This window comes from Triticum dicoccoides, chromosome 6B (assembly GCF_002162155.2).
Source record: "Triticum dicoccoides isolate Atlit2015 ecotype Zavitan chromosome 6B, WEW_v2.0, whole genome shotgun sequence".
NCBI classification, from domain to species: domain Eukaryota; kingdom Viridiplantae; phylum Streptophyta; class Magnoliopsida; order Poales; family Poaceae; genus Triticum; species Triticum dicoccoides.
In genome coordinates, this window is record NC_041391.1 from 485,172,096 (window position 1) to 485,187,798 (window position 15,703).

The following is a 15,703-nucleotide window of genomic DNA, read 5'->3' on the forward strand; positions in this document are numbered from 1 at the left end:
TGGGAGGGCGGGAAAAACAAAGGCAACTTGGAAGGGGGAACCGACGAATAACTTGAAGAGAAAGCACCGGTTGAAATAATTGAGGAAAGAAAGCAAAGACTTCGCACGAGTAGGATGGATACTCGATTACGGAATCCGGCTCCGAGAAGAAAAGGGTGGGCGGGTGGGAAAAGAAAACAACTGAGGATTGAACTTGGCAAAGATGAAGAGGATCGAGTCAACTTGACGAGAAATACACCTGAAAAGAGCTGAGAACCAACGATCGGAAAACCAACTGCGTGAACCTAAAGAAAAATTTGAAGGGGAAGAGGAGTAACTCAAAACACCTACGTCAAGATTCCTCACCAGAGCGACGAAGGGGCTGAGGAGTAAAAAGAATTCCTACTCTCCGATATAACTAGACTCCGAGAACAGTTTTCTTCTAGACTCAACGACGGCCAACTACGATCAAACAAGGGGGCTCCTATGGTCGGTCGAGGCTCTGATACCAACTTGTCACGCCCAATATGCGGCCCTATCCTAAAGGAACTCGAAGGTCCCACCCAGGATAGAAGCGCATATTGGAGATGCTTTTGCAAGGTGTATATCATTATGTCGTACCATTACATAATAGTTGGGGATACATACAAGAGGCATACAATGCCACACGAATACAACATCACCATACATAAGAGCAACATCCGACTACGAAAGAAACACAAACAGAAACTCAAACGACATCCACCCTGCTAGCCCAGGCTGCCGACCTGGAACCTATCCCCTGATCGAAGAAGAAGCAGAAGAAGAACTCCAAAACAAGCAAACATCGCTCTCGCGTCATGATCATCGCATAACCTGCACCTGCAACTGTTGTTGTAGTAATCTGTGAGCCACGAGGACTCAGCAATCCCATTATCATGGGTATCAAGACTAGCAAAGCTTAATGGGTATGGAAAAGGATAAGTGGTGAGGTTGCAGCAACGTCTAAGCATATGTGGTGGCTAACATACGCAAATAAGAGCGAGAAGAGAAGCAAACAGAATGGTCGAGAAGCTAGAAGTGATCAAGTAGTGATCCTGAAACTACTTACGTTCATACATAACCCAAACCGTGTTCACTTCCCGGACTCCGCCGAAAAGAGACCATCACGGCTACACACGCGGTTGATGCGTTTTAATTCGAATCTGATGTCAAGTACTCTACAATCGGATATTAACAAATTCCTATCTGCCACATAACCGCTGGCACGACTCTCGAAAGTTTAAACCCTGCAAGGGTGTCCCAACTTAGCCCATCACAAGCTCTCACGACCAACGAAGGATATACCTTCTCCCGGGAAGACCCGATCAGTCTCGGAATCCCGGTTACAAGACATTTTGACAATGGTAAAACAAGACCAGCAAGACCGCCCGAATGTGCTGACAAATCCCGATAGGAGCTGCAAATATCTCGTTCTCAGGGCACACTGGATGAGTCCAACCCTCAAGTTTCCCCGAGGTGGCCCCGCAGGCTGCTCGGTTCAGACCAACACCTAGAGAAGCACTGGCCCGGGGGGGGGGGTTAAAATAAAGATGACCCTCGGGTTTGCAACCCTGAGGGAAAGTTCTAGGTTGTTAGGCAAATGTAAAACCAAAGTTGGGCCTTGCTGGAGGAGTTTTATTCAAAGCGAACTGTCAAGGGGGTCCCATACACCCGACCGCGTAAGGAATGCAAAATCAAGGAACATACCACCGGTATGACGGAAACTAAGGCGGCAAGAGTGGAACAAAACACCAGGCATAAGGCCGAGCCTTCCACCCTTTACCAAGTATATAAATGCATTAATTAAATAAGAGATATTGTGATATCCCAACATAATCCTGTCCATCATGGAGCAATCTTCGACTTCACCTGCAACTAACAACGCTATAAGAGGGGCTGAGCAAAGTGGTAACATAGCCAAGCAACGGTTTGCTAGGAAGGGTGAAATGGTTAGAGGCGGACATGGCAGTTTGGGAGGCTTGATCAACAAGAGATAGGTAGCGCGACATAGCGATAGAATGAAGCAACTAGCATAGCAATGATAGTAGTGAGATCCAGGGTAACGGTCATCTTGCCTGAAATCCCGCTAGGAAGAAGAACGAGTCCATGAAGAAGATGAAGCCACGAAGACGAACCAAGCGTAGACGAATGAATCCTCACGATTGAACGAAACAGGAACTAACGAGAAGGAGCACAACCGGAAAGAAGCAAACAACAAGGTAAACACACAACACATAGACATGGCATGATGCTCAACCAAGTACGATGCATGACAAAGGCTATATGATGCTACTCATGGAAAGAGATGATGCATACAAGAGCAACGCATCAAAGCAAGTTTAAATGAGGCCGGAAAAACATATAACTAATCCGGTAAGTCCTCATATGCACATTTCGAAATTGGTCCAGAACTGAATAAACCTGATGTTCAAGTTGTTAAACAGCAAGTTAAGATGCACCAAGATGATCTACACGAAATTCTAGTCATGGTACATATAAAGTTTATTTAGTTTGGAGCTACGGCGTAGAAGATATGAGCAAAACAAGTCAAACATGGCGTTGATGCAAAATACATTCAAACATCAAGCAAACACTCTCAAAACATGGATGCAACATGATAAGATGAAACTACATGGAAAATCAAGCAAGTTTCATATAGAGCATGCTCAAAACGGAGCAACGGTGCAACACATACACTCCGAACAAGATATAACAACAATCTGTCTAAAATAGCAACTAGGCATCTTGCAAGCATCATGAAAATATGCTACAGCACCCCAACATGATAACGAAAGGCATGGGCGTGATGTAGAAATGAATATTAACAAAACATGAACACTGAGCTATCTCCAGGAATCACTATAACATGCTCAAAAGGACATGGCAAGATTGAATATAATAACAGTTTCACAGACTTACAGAAATCACTGTGCATGGCAGAAATAACATCAGATTGCATTGTTTAGAGCTATCAAACAACATGCTACAGGAACTTATCATGGCAAACAAAGGCATGCATGCTAATACTAAAGAGAAAGAACAAAACTCCCTTACTGAACGTATTCCAAAGATCAAGAGAAAACATGGTAGCATCCATGCAAACATGGCAAGTGATATGACAGATTATAGACTGAAAATAACAGTACATGCCAGAAACAACGATAAGTAGGCATGTTGGTGAGCTTGTACAACTCACCACAGAGTAATATATGGCATGACAAGGTGACCGACAGTAAGAAGACACATTTATTGTGCTACAAATGGCAATAGCATAGTCATACGGTGCATGGATCACTAGCAAAACACATGACAATACTGAACTCGATGTTAACAGGCTGACAACAACATTATTTAGCAACTTTGGAGCATGATAACAACAATCTACAGAAAGCCATAATTTCAACCAAGGGCATATATGTATAGAGTACAACATGTAGAACAAAACATCCTTAGTGAACATCTCCAAATTATGCATATAATGGATGGTAGCATCAATCAAACACAGCAACATGATATAGCAGTTTCAGCCTAGCAAAACAGTAACAACAAGTACACTACTTCACGAGCTTGATGCACTCACTACAAGACTCAAAAAAATACATGGATTGCACCACTGTAAAGATGGCATAAAAATGCTCCTAAAACATGTAGACATCATGCTCATAAGATTCACACACAAAATGCAACAAAAATGACAAATCAGCAAGTTATAACAGTCTCAGCAGGTTAACATCATATAGCACTCTTGCAACGATGATTAGGGCATCAACATGGACTCAAACAAGCATGGCACAATGTAACAAAATGAAGAACATCTTAAAATGAACATTTTTATATATCATACATGCAAAATGGAGCTACGACCAGAAAGTTATGGCACCATTAACATGTACCTCAGGGAAAAAGTCAACGGTGGCGAGCAGGAGAGGTAGCGGAGGTCCACGGGGTCGCCGGATCCGGGCGGCGCCAGCCAGGAACTGGCCGGAGAAGGCGCCGGCGAGGGGCGCGGGCACGCTAGCGAGGCGGCGGTTGAGTGCGCCGGCGGGGTGGCGGAGAGCTCGTCGGCGGGAGGCGGGGCGCAGGGCGGCGAGGTTGACGGCGATGGGGCACCGGCGTGGGGTCGCGGCCACGAGGCGCGGACGGGAGGCGGCGCTGGATCCGCGGCAGCAGCGCACAGCGAGGAGGCGAAGTCCGGCGAGGGACGCGGCTGCGGGGTGGCGGCGCAGCTCGGCGGCAGCGGGACCAGAGGGGTAGGGAGGCGGAGCAGGGCGCGGGCGCGCTCGGGCCCGGTCGTGGCCCGGGGCGGGCCTGCCGTGGGCCGGGCGGGCCGCGGCGGCACAGGGGGAGAGAGGGAGCCAGCGGAGTGACGTGGCGACGCGGGATTGGCCCGGGCGCGGTGGCGGACGCGTCCGGTGGGGGTGCGGACATGTCCGGCAGCGGGAGGAGGAAGAAGCTAGGGTTTGGACGCAAATTTCGGGGGAGGGGACTATTTTATAGGTAGAGGGAGCTAGGAGGGTCCAAATGGGGTGCGGTTTTCGCCCATACGATCGTGTTCGAACGATGGAGAGCATGGAGGGGAGTTAGATGGGCTAGGGGCTGTTGAGAAGGGGTGCTGGGCTGCAAGAGAAAAGGGGGTTTTGGTCAACTCGGTTAACTGTTGGGGCATTAAACGTCCTCCAAATGGAACGAAATTTGACGGACGGTCTACTGGTGATATACCAAGGCCACTCGGCAAATCTCGGTCCATTCCGAGAACGTTTTTTGGCGGCTCACAAAACAAGATAAGAGGGGTGCCGTGGGTGCAAGCGAGTGTGTCTGTGCCAGAACGGACAACACAGAGAACCGGGGGAACCCGAACGGATGCAAGTTTTGAAAAACATGCAGATGAAATGCAGATGATGACATGGCAAAATGCAACACACAAGCAAATGACATGGCAACAATGACGAATGACTGGAAGACACCTAGCGCATCGGATTCGGGGCGTTACATAGCATAAACGCGGATAAGTGGGTTATGGCGTATGGGAGTAAAGAGGACTTGATACTTAATGCTATTGTTGGGTTTCACAACCTTAATGATCTTTAGTAGTTGCGGATGCTTGCTAGGGGTCCAATAATAAGTGCATATGATCCAAGTAGAGAAAGTATGTTACCTCATGCCTCTCCCTCATATAGAATTACAAGAATGATTACCGACACTTGTTATCAATTGCCTAGGGACAAATGACTTTCTTGTTGACAAAAGCTGTCCACTTTTATTACCTTGCAATTTATCCGTAGTTTTATTCTCGCAAAGTACTCGTAGTTTTATTCTTGCTAAATTGTTTCATACTTGTTTTATGTAAAGCAAAAGTCAAGTGTGTGTAGAGTTGTATTGGTGGTCGATAGAACTTGAGGGAATATTTGTTCTGCCTTTAACTCCTCGTTGGGTTCAACACTCTTATTTATCGAAGAAGGCTACAAATGATCCCCTATACTTGTGGGTTATCAAGACCTTTTTCTGGCGTCGTTGCCGGGGAGTAATAGCGTGGGGTGAATATTCTCGTGTGTGCTTGTTTGCTTTATCACTAAGTAGTTTTTATTTTCTGTTCTAAGTTGTTCTCTATCTTTAATGGAACACGAAACACCAAAACAATTTGTGGTAATTGCTACTCATGGAGATGGGGAACCTCCTAAAACCCTCTATGCTCGTTATGTGAAAAATATTATGCACTACTTTGATAATCTTGAGAAAGCCCCATTCGACATGATAATGGGAGACACGTTGGATCAATGTGAATACTTTAGGGATTATCGTTTGACACAAAAGGGGAAACTTTTATGGGATCAAATTGATATGTTGCATTGGTATGCTTGGAATTTATGCCAGAGATATGATTTTACTTGTTGCTCTAGGATGAATCCTTCACACCTTCTCTTTTAATGCAAATTTAATGATAATGAAACCTTGGCTTCTTATGCCAATGGTAGATATGATTATTATGATGTGGACCGAATAGAAGAATTTATCGCTTTTAAGGGTGTTTATGAAATTGAATCTTTGTTTCTAAAGTATGAAGCTTTTGATGATGATGTATATAGACCTGAAAATTTTGCCATCCTTAAATATTGCTGTGATAATTACAAATACAATTCTGATATTGATGTGTTTATTGAGAAAATCTCCGCTGTCCAAGAAGAGACTAATATTTTGTAGGAGTCTATGGTAGAAGAAATTGATGAAACTGTGAGCTCATTGGATGAAAAAGATGATGAGGAGAGCGAGGAACAAAAGGAGGAAGAGTGGATTAGCTACCCGTGCCACTTCTAATGAGAGTAACTCTTCAACTCATACATTATTTAATGTCCCTTCATGCTTACCGAAGGATGAATGCTACGATAATTGCTATGATCCCGTTTATTCCTTTGAAATATCCCTTTTTGATGAACTTGATGCTTGCTATGCTTGTGGCCAAGATGCCAATATGAATTATGCTTATGGAGATGAACTTTCTATAGTTCCTTATGTTAAGAATGAAATTGTTGCTATTGCACCCACACATGATAGTCCTATTATCTTCTTGAACTCTCCCAATTACACTATATCGGAGAAGTTTGCACTTATTAAGGATTACATTGATGGGTTGCCTTTCACCGTTGCACATGATAATTTTAATGTGCTTACTTCTCCTACTTGCAATTATTATGAGAGAGGAGCTACTTCTCCACCTCTTTATGTTTCCAACACGATAAAATTGCAAGAAATTGCTTATGCTATGTATTGGCCTTTACTTGATGTGCATGAATTGTTCTTGTATGACATGGAAGAGAGTTAGACTTTGTCATTGCTTTACATATGTTGCTTTGTGCTCACTACTAAATGCCAAATCATTTTAATTAAAATTGGCTTTGATATACCTTGGGATCCGGGTGGATCCATCACTCGAGCACTTTATTCCTAGCTTAATGGCTTTAAAGAAAGCGCTTCCAGGGGGACAACCCGTAAGTTTTATAGAGTCATTTTATTCTGTTGAGTGCTTTTATAAAGTTTAAAAACAAAAAAATATAGAGGGGAACTTAAAACTTCACATAAAGAAAAGTGAAACTGAGAGGGACGAGCATTGTGAAAGTGGGAGCTAGCCTTGAACTTTGTTCATGCCCATGGAAACTTTGTGAATATTAATTACAGAAACTTTTCAACAAAAATAATCATCCCTTTGTACAAATCCATTGTATTAGCATGTTCCAAGATTTGCCTTTAGGAAGATTAGATTGTTTGTTGGTATGTCCGGTGCAGAAACAGAAACTTTGGCTGTAGCGTGTGAATTTTCATTTTTTACTGGAACGGCAAAAGGTTCTGAAGCTTTTTGCACAGTCTTGATATACAAATTCTTTATTTTTTCTTAATTTTTCATAATTTTTGGAGTTACATAAGTATGGTAGTGTTCAAATTACTACAGACTGTCCTGTTTAAGACAGATTCTGTTTTTGATGCATTGTTTTGCTTGTTTTGATGAAACTATCGATTCTATCGGTGGTATAAGCCATGGAAAAGTTACATTACAGTAGCTACAATGCAAAAAAATATTAGTTGGTTTGCAACAGTACTTAGAGTAGTGATTTGCTTTATTATACTAACGGATCTTACCGAGCTTTCTATTGAGTTTTGTGTGGATGAAGTGATCAAAGATCGAGGAGGTCTTGATATGAGGAGAAGGAGGAGAGGCAAGAGCTCAAGCTTGGGGATGATCAAGGCACCCCAAGTAAATATTCAAGGAGACAAAAGCGTCTAAGATTGGGGATGCCCCGGAAGGCATCCCATCTTTCTTCAACAAGTATCGGTATGTTTTCGTCTTTGTTTCGTTCACGTGATATGCGTAAATCTTGGATCGTCTTTTGCGTTTAGTTTTCACTTTTCTTTTATGAACCATGCTGGTATGAGATAGTCCATGGTTGATTTATATAATTCTCATTGCACTTCACTTATATCTTTTGAGCATGGCTTTATAGAATGCTTCATGTACTTCACTTATATCATTAGAAGTTTGGATTGCCTGTTCTCTTCACATAGAAAATCATTATTTGTAGAGTGCTCTTTTGCTTCACTTATATTTGTTAGAGCATGATATTTTGTAGAAATAATTAAACTCTCTTGCTTCACTTATATCTATTTAGAGAGTCAACGGGAATTGGTCAATTGCATGGTTAGTCATGAAATCCTACATAAAACTTATGGATCACTGAATATGATATGTTTGATTCCTTGCAAAAGTTTTGCGATATAGAGATGGAATATGTGGGAGGTACTAGTAAACGGTTGTGGTTAGTAAGAATATTGGTGTTAAGGTTTGTGATTCCCGAAGCATGCACGTATAGTCTCTCGTTATGCTATGAAGTTGGAGCATGATTTATTATTGATTGTCTTCCTTATGGGTGGCGGTCGGGGACGAGCGATGGTCTTTTCCTACCAATCTATCCCCCCAGGGGCATGCGTAGTAGTACTTTGCTTCGAGGGCTAATAAACTTTTGCAATAAGTATATGAGTTCTTTATGACTAATGTGAGTCCATGGATTATACGCACTCTTACCTTTCCGCAATTTGCTAGCCTCTACGGTACCATGCATTGCCTTTTCTCACCTCGAGATGTGCTGCAAACTTCGCAGATGCATCCAGACCCTGTGATATGATACACTCTATCACACATCTGCCTTATTATATCTTCCTCAAAACAGCCACCATACCTACCTATTATGGCATTTCCATAGCCATTCCGAGATATATTGCCATGCAACTTCCACCGCCTCCATTTTGATGACTTGAGTATTCATTTTCATATTGCTTTGCATGATCGTAAGATAGCTAGCATGATATTTGATATTATTGTTATGCTAGATCATTGCACATCCTCGTAAACTGCCAGAGGCATTCATATAGAGTCATATTTTGTTCTAGGTATCGAGTTGTAATTTTTATTTCTTTTGAGTTCTAAGTAAATAGAAGTGTGATGATCATCATTATTCATTATTAGAGCATGTCCCAGTGAGGAAGGGTGATGGAGACTATGATTCCCCCACATGTTGGGATGAGACTCCGGACTATGAGAGAAAAAAAGAAAAAAAGAAAAAAAGAAAAAGAAAAAAAGAAAAAAAAGAAAAAAAAGAAAAAAGAAAAAAAGAAAAAAAGAAAAAAAGAGAAAAAAGAGAGAGAAGGGGCATTGTTACTATCTTTTACCACACTTGTGCTTCAAAGTAGCACCATGTTTTTCATATAGAGAGTCTCTGATTTAGTTACTTTCATATACTAGTGGGAATTTTTCATTATAGAACTTGGCTTGTATATTCCGATGATGGGCTTCCTCAAATGCCCGAGGTCTTCATGAGGAAGCAAGTTGGATGCACACCCACTTAGTTTTCATGTTGAGCTTTCATACACGTATAGCTCTCAGTGCATCCGTTGCATGGCAATACCTACTCCTCGCATTTGATATCAATTGATGCGCATCTCAATAGCCTGTTGGTTAGCCGCGTTGATGTGAGACTTTTTTTTGACTTCTCTATATTTACCCCAGTCATCATACTCTATTCCACCTATCATGTACTGTGTGAGGGTTGAAATAGCTAAAGTGCGTTAAAAAGTATGAACCAATTGTTCGGCTTGTCATCAGGGTTGTGCATGATAAATACTTTGTGTTAAGAAGATAGAGCATGACAAGACTTTATGATTTTGTAGGGATATTTGAAAGACACGATTGTTTGTTAGGATGCCTGCATATTGATGTCTTTATGTCAAATTATAGACTATTGCTTTGAATCACTCGTGTCTTAATATTCATGCCATGATTAGACATATGATCAAGTTTATGCTAGGTAGCATTCCACATCAAAAATTATCTTTTTTATCATTTACCTGCTCATGGACGACCAGGAATTAAGCTTGGGGATGTTGATACATCCCCGTCGTATCTATAATTTTTGATTGTTTCATGCCAATAATATACAACTTTTATACACTTTTGGAAACATTTTATATGATTTATTTGGACTAACATATCGATCAAGTGCCCAGTGTCAGTTCCTGTTTGTTGCATGTTTTTTGTTTTGCAGAAAATCCATATCAAACGAAGTCCAAATGCAATAAAATTTTATGGAGAATTATTTTGGAATATTTGTGATTTTGGGGAGTTGGAATCATCAGAAGAGGGGGCCCACAGTGACCACAACCCACCAGGGTGCGCCTGGGGGCCCAGGCGCGCCCAGGTGTCTTGTGCCCACCTCGTTCATCGGCTGGAGCTCTACTTCGGGTGCAAGAAAGGTAATTTATGGAAAAATTGTGTAAAAATTTCAGCGCAATCGGAGTTACGGATCTCCGGGAATTTAAGAAACCGTGAAGGCCCAGATCTGGGGAACGCGAAACAGAAGAGATCAGAGAGGGAGATCCAATCTCGGAGGGGCTCCTGCCCCTCTGCCGCCATGGAGGCCATGGAACAAATGGGGAACTCTCCTCCCATCTAGGGGGAGGCCAAGGAAGAAGGAGAAGGAGGGGGGTTCTCTCCCCTCTCTCTCGGTGGCGCCGGAGTGCCGCCGGGGCTAGAATCGTGCCAATGATCTACATCAACAATCTTGCTACCATCAACACCAACTCTCTCCCCCTCTATGCAGCGGTGTAACACCTCTTCTCCCTTCTGTAATCTCTACTTAAATAGGGTGCTCAACTCCATATATTATTTCCCAATGATATTTGGCTATCCTATGATGTTTGAGTAGATCCGTTTTGTCCTGTGGGTTAATCGTGATCTTGGTTGGTATGATTGTATAGTTTATTTATGGTGTTGTCCTACGGTGCCCTCCTTCTCGTGCAAACATGAGGGCCCCCCGCTGTACGGTGTTGCAATATGATCATGGTTTGCTTATTGTCGGTGTTGTGGGGGGTGACAACAGCCTAAACGCGGATAAGTGGGTTATGGCGTATGGGAGTAAAGATGACTTGATACTTAATGCTATTGTTGGGTTTCACGACCTTAATGATCTTTAGTAGTTGCAGATGCTTGCTAGGGGTCCAATCATAAGTGCATATGATCCAAGTAGAGAAAGTATGTTAGCTCACGCCTCTCCCTCATATAGAATTACAAGAATGATTACCGATACTTGTTATCGATTGCCTTGTGAAAAATGACTTTCTTGTTGACAAAAGCTATCCACTTTTATTACCTCGCAATTATCCGTAGTTTTATTCTCGCAAAGTACTCGTAGTTTTATTCTTGCAAAATAGTTTCATACTTGTTTTAGGTAAAGCAAACGTCAAGTGTGCGTAGAGTTGTATCCGTGGTCGATAGAACTTGAGGGAATATTTGTTCTACCTTTAGCTCCTCGTTGGGTTCGACACTCTTATTTTTCAAAGAAGGCTTCAAACGATCCCCTATACTTGTGGGTTATCAATGGCATGATAAGATAATCCAAAAGCGTGAGTTTAAAGTCTGAGAATATGTTCTTTTGTACAACTCTCGTTTCAGATTCTTTACAGGCAAACTTCTCTCCAAATGGGAAGGACCATATGTTATCGAGGAGGTTTATTGATCTGGAGACATCAAAATAAATAATGCCAAAGGTACTAACCCGAAGGTTGTTAATGGGCAAAGAATAAAGCATTATATCTCAGGTACGCCCATTAATGTTGAAAATAATATTATCCAAACTATGATACTGGAAGAACACATTAAGGAAACCTTCCGGAATACTCCGAAATCATGAAAAAAGAGGAGGTACGTGATATGGTAAGTGAAAGGACGCCTAAAAATCCGCAAAAAATTTTTTTGTCAGTTTTGGAATATATTAAAAGTTAGGAAAATAAGAAACAACCAGGAAGGCACCCCTGGTGGGCACAATGCACGGAGAAATCTTCTGTTTTCTCTTTCCTTGTTGTTTTCTTACAGATCTAATTCACCATGGCCGCTTCGAGCTCCTACAAGGACAAGTTCTTCGAGAACATCATCAACCCATGTCTACGGGGGTGATGCAGCACCCTCAAGCTACCGAGATGCGCGAGAGGGTGCTCCACATCTGTGATGTGCAAGGCCCCAAGGGGACGGGATCCGTGGAGGCTAGGCTTGAAGCTATGGAGCACGAGGTTTTCCGGTGCAAGGGGATGGTGGAACGTGGACTCAATGCCAATCACCTCATGACCACGGATTACACCCGTGATCTCAAGGTGGATGGCAAGTTCATGAAGGACATCGTCTTCACCTTCAGCGAGCAAATCAACTTTCTCCAAAGCGAGATCCACGATCTCCAAAACCAAGTCTTTGAATATGAGGCAAGGTTTAAAGGTATGAGTTTGCCTGCCAATTGTAGGACCCACGAGACTCACTCCTCCTCTTATGATGGTGAGCCCCTACCATGGAAACCCGAGGATAAGATTGCTAGCACTTCGTCACCACCACCTCCATCTTCATTACCAAAGGAAAATTGAGTATTGGGTATGGGCACTCCCCTTAGCTTGTGCCAAGCTTGGGGGAGGTGCCCATGTATCGTATCACCTCGACTATTTTTTACCTTTACTTATCTTAGTTCGATCCATAGTTATCTTTTACTTTAGATGGATAAAAGTTAAGTTCAATCCTTTATTTTCGAGTGTTTGCTTAGTGATCTATCCTTGTAATTGTGTGCAAGATATATAATAAAGTTTAGTTTGAGTTTTGTTTTCTTTACTTCCATTTTCAATAAAAACAAAGGAAATAAATGAAAAAGATCATATGCTAATCTTATGGTAAGTAATGACATCACATAAGGAAGAGTATAAGTAGAAAATTTTATTGGAGATTGACAAACATAGCATTGGTCGATGATGCAATTCATGAAAGAATTAAGAAGGGAAGAGAAGATTCACATGCAAATATACTATCTTGGACATCTTTTCTGATTGTGATCCCCCATCAAAATATTATATGCCAAAATTGTTGACATTGGACAAGGAAGACAACATAATGATTCATGTTTGTTCATATTCACATAGAAATTATATTGCCATAGATCTTTGAACATGTGGTGCTTGCCCCCCCCCATCTTTGCTAGCCAAATTTTTTGCACTAAGTAGAGATACTACTTGTGCATCCAGAAACCCTTAAATCCACATCTTGTTTTGAGAGTCCACCATACCTACCTATGTATTGAGTAAGATCCTTCAAGTAAGTTGTCATCGGTGCAATAAGGTAATAAAAATTGCTTCCAAAAGTGTTGGATCATTTAGTGTAAGAGAAAATTGAGCGTTGTACGAACTTGTGATGGCAAAGAATAAAAGCGACATACTGCATAATAAAGGTTGCTATCATAAGGGGCAATATAATGTGATGTTCTTTTGCACTAAGATATTGAGCATACAAACAAAAAACGCATGGCAACCTCTGCTTTCCTCTATGAAGGGCCTATCTTTTACTTTTATGTACTTACTTTTATGCAAGAGTCAAAGTATTTCCCTCTATTCCTTTTTATTTTCTCTTTTTACAAGCATCATGTGGTGAGGAAAGATCTAGGCACATATATCTAGTTGGATATGGGTGGCATGAGTTATTATTGTTGACATCACCCTTGAGGTGAATACGTTGGGAGGCGAAACCATAAGCCCCTATCTTTCTATGTGCCCGGTTGAAACTTTTTGCTCATGTGTATGTGGTGAGTGTGAGCAATCATAGAAGACTATATGATGATTGAGTATGTGGACTTGTCAAAAGGCTCTGATACGTGACCCTTCCCTGAAAAGATGATGAATTGTAATTGCAAAGTTGACTGAGAACATAGTTTGTTAGTTTTCAATAGAGTTTATGTGTTATACTTCGATGTTGTGATGAATTGCTACTTATTCATGAGGAGTTATATGATAAAAGTTCTATGATAAAGTTTTATGTTAAAGTTTGTTGTTGATTATAATAATATACATGATGCTTCTATGTCTGTATCTTGTTTTTATCGACACCTCTCTCTCTAAGCATGTGGACACGTTTTTCAATCTTGGTTTTCTCTTGAGAACAAGCGAGGTCTAAACTTGGGGGAGTTGATACATCCATTTTGCATCATGTTTTCCTACGGTTATTTATGATGTTTTTATGCATAATAATGATTTTTGGAGTAATTATAATGCCTTTTCTCTCATAATATGCAAGGTTCACACAAAGAGGGGGACTACCGACAATTGGAATTCTGGACCTGAAAAGCTAAGTCAGGCCACCTATTCCGCACAACTCCAAATGAGCCAAAACTTCACGGGGATTTTTATGCAATATATAAGAATTATTGGAGCAAATAACCACCAGAGGGGGCCCAACAGGTGGGCACAACAGGGAGCCTAGGAGCGCCCTAGTGGGTTGTGCCCTCCTCGGCCCACCTCTGGGGCCCATCTTCTGGTATATAAGTCATTTTGACCTAGAAAAATCAGGAGAGTACTTTCGGCACGAAGCGCCACTGTGTCGAGGTAGAACTTGGGCAGGAGCACTTTTGCCCTCCGGTGGTGCAATTCCACCGAGGGAACCCCCCCCCCCCCCGAGGGGGAAATCATCATAATCATCATCACCAACAACTCTCCCATCTTGGGGAGGGCAATATCCATCAACATCGTCAACAACACCATCTCCTGTCAAACCCTAGTTCATCTCTTGTGTTCAATCTTTGTACCGGAACTATAGATTGGTGCTTGTAGGTGACTAGTAGTGTTGATTACATCTTGTAGTTGATTACTATATGGTTTATTTTGTGGAAGATTATATGTTCAGATCCATTATGCTATTCAATACCCCTTTGATCATGAGCATGATTATCATTTGCGAGTAGATACTTTTGTTCTTGAGGTCACGGGAGAAATCTTGTTGCTAGTAATCATGTGAACTTGACATGTGTTCGATATTTTGATGGTATGTACGTTGTGATCCCTTAGTGGTGTCATGTGAACGTCGACTACATGACACTTCACCATACTTGGGCCTAAAGGAATGCATTGTGGAGTAGTTATTAGATGATGGGTTGCGAGAGTGACAGAAGCTTAAACCCTAGTTCATGCGCTACTCCGTAAGGGGCTGATTTGGATCTAAAAGTTTAATGCTATGGTTAGATTTATTCTTAATACTTTTCTCGTAGTTGCGGATGCTTGCAAGTGGGTTAATCATAAGTAGGAGGTTTGTTCAAGTAAGAACAACACCTAAGCACCGATCCACCCACATATCAAATTATCAAAGTAGTGAATACAAATCAAATCAACATGATGAAAGTGACTAGATGAAATTCCCGTGTACCCTCAAGAACACTTTGCGTATCATAAGAGACTGTTTTGGCCTGTACTTTGCCTCAAAAGGATTGGGCTACCTTGCGGCACTTTTTTTACCGTTACCGTTACTTGCTCGTTACAAATTACCTTGCTATCAAACTACTCGTTACTTATAATTTAAGTGCTTGCAAACATTACCTTTCTGAAAAACGGTTGTCATTTCCTTTTGCTCCTCGTTGGGTTCAACACTCTTACTTATCGAAAGGACTACGATTGATCCCCTATACTTGTGGGTCATCAGCTACCCCTACAGCTACGTCTGCATGCCATTCGGTCTGCTGGACGCAGCCGCCTCGTACCAGTGCCTCATGTAGGGAGCCTTGGCGGCCCACGAGGCAAGGCACTAGGCGGTCCTAGCAAAGGAGGTGTCGGACCCTCGCGGCCACCCTAGATCTCCGGAGCTGGCTGGCCCATG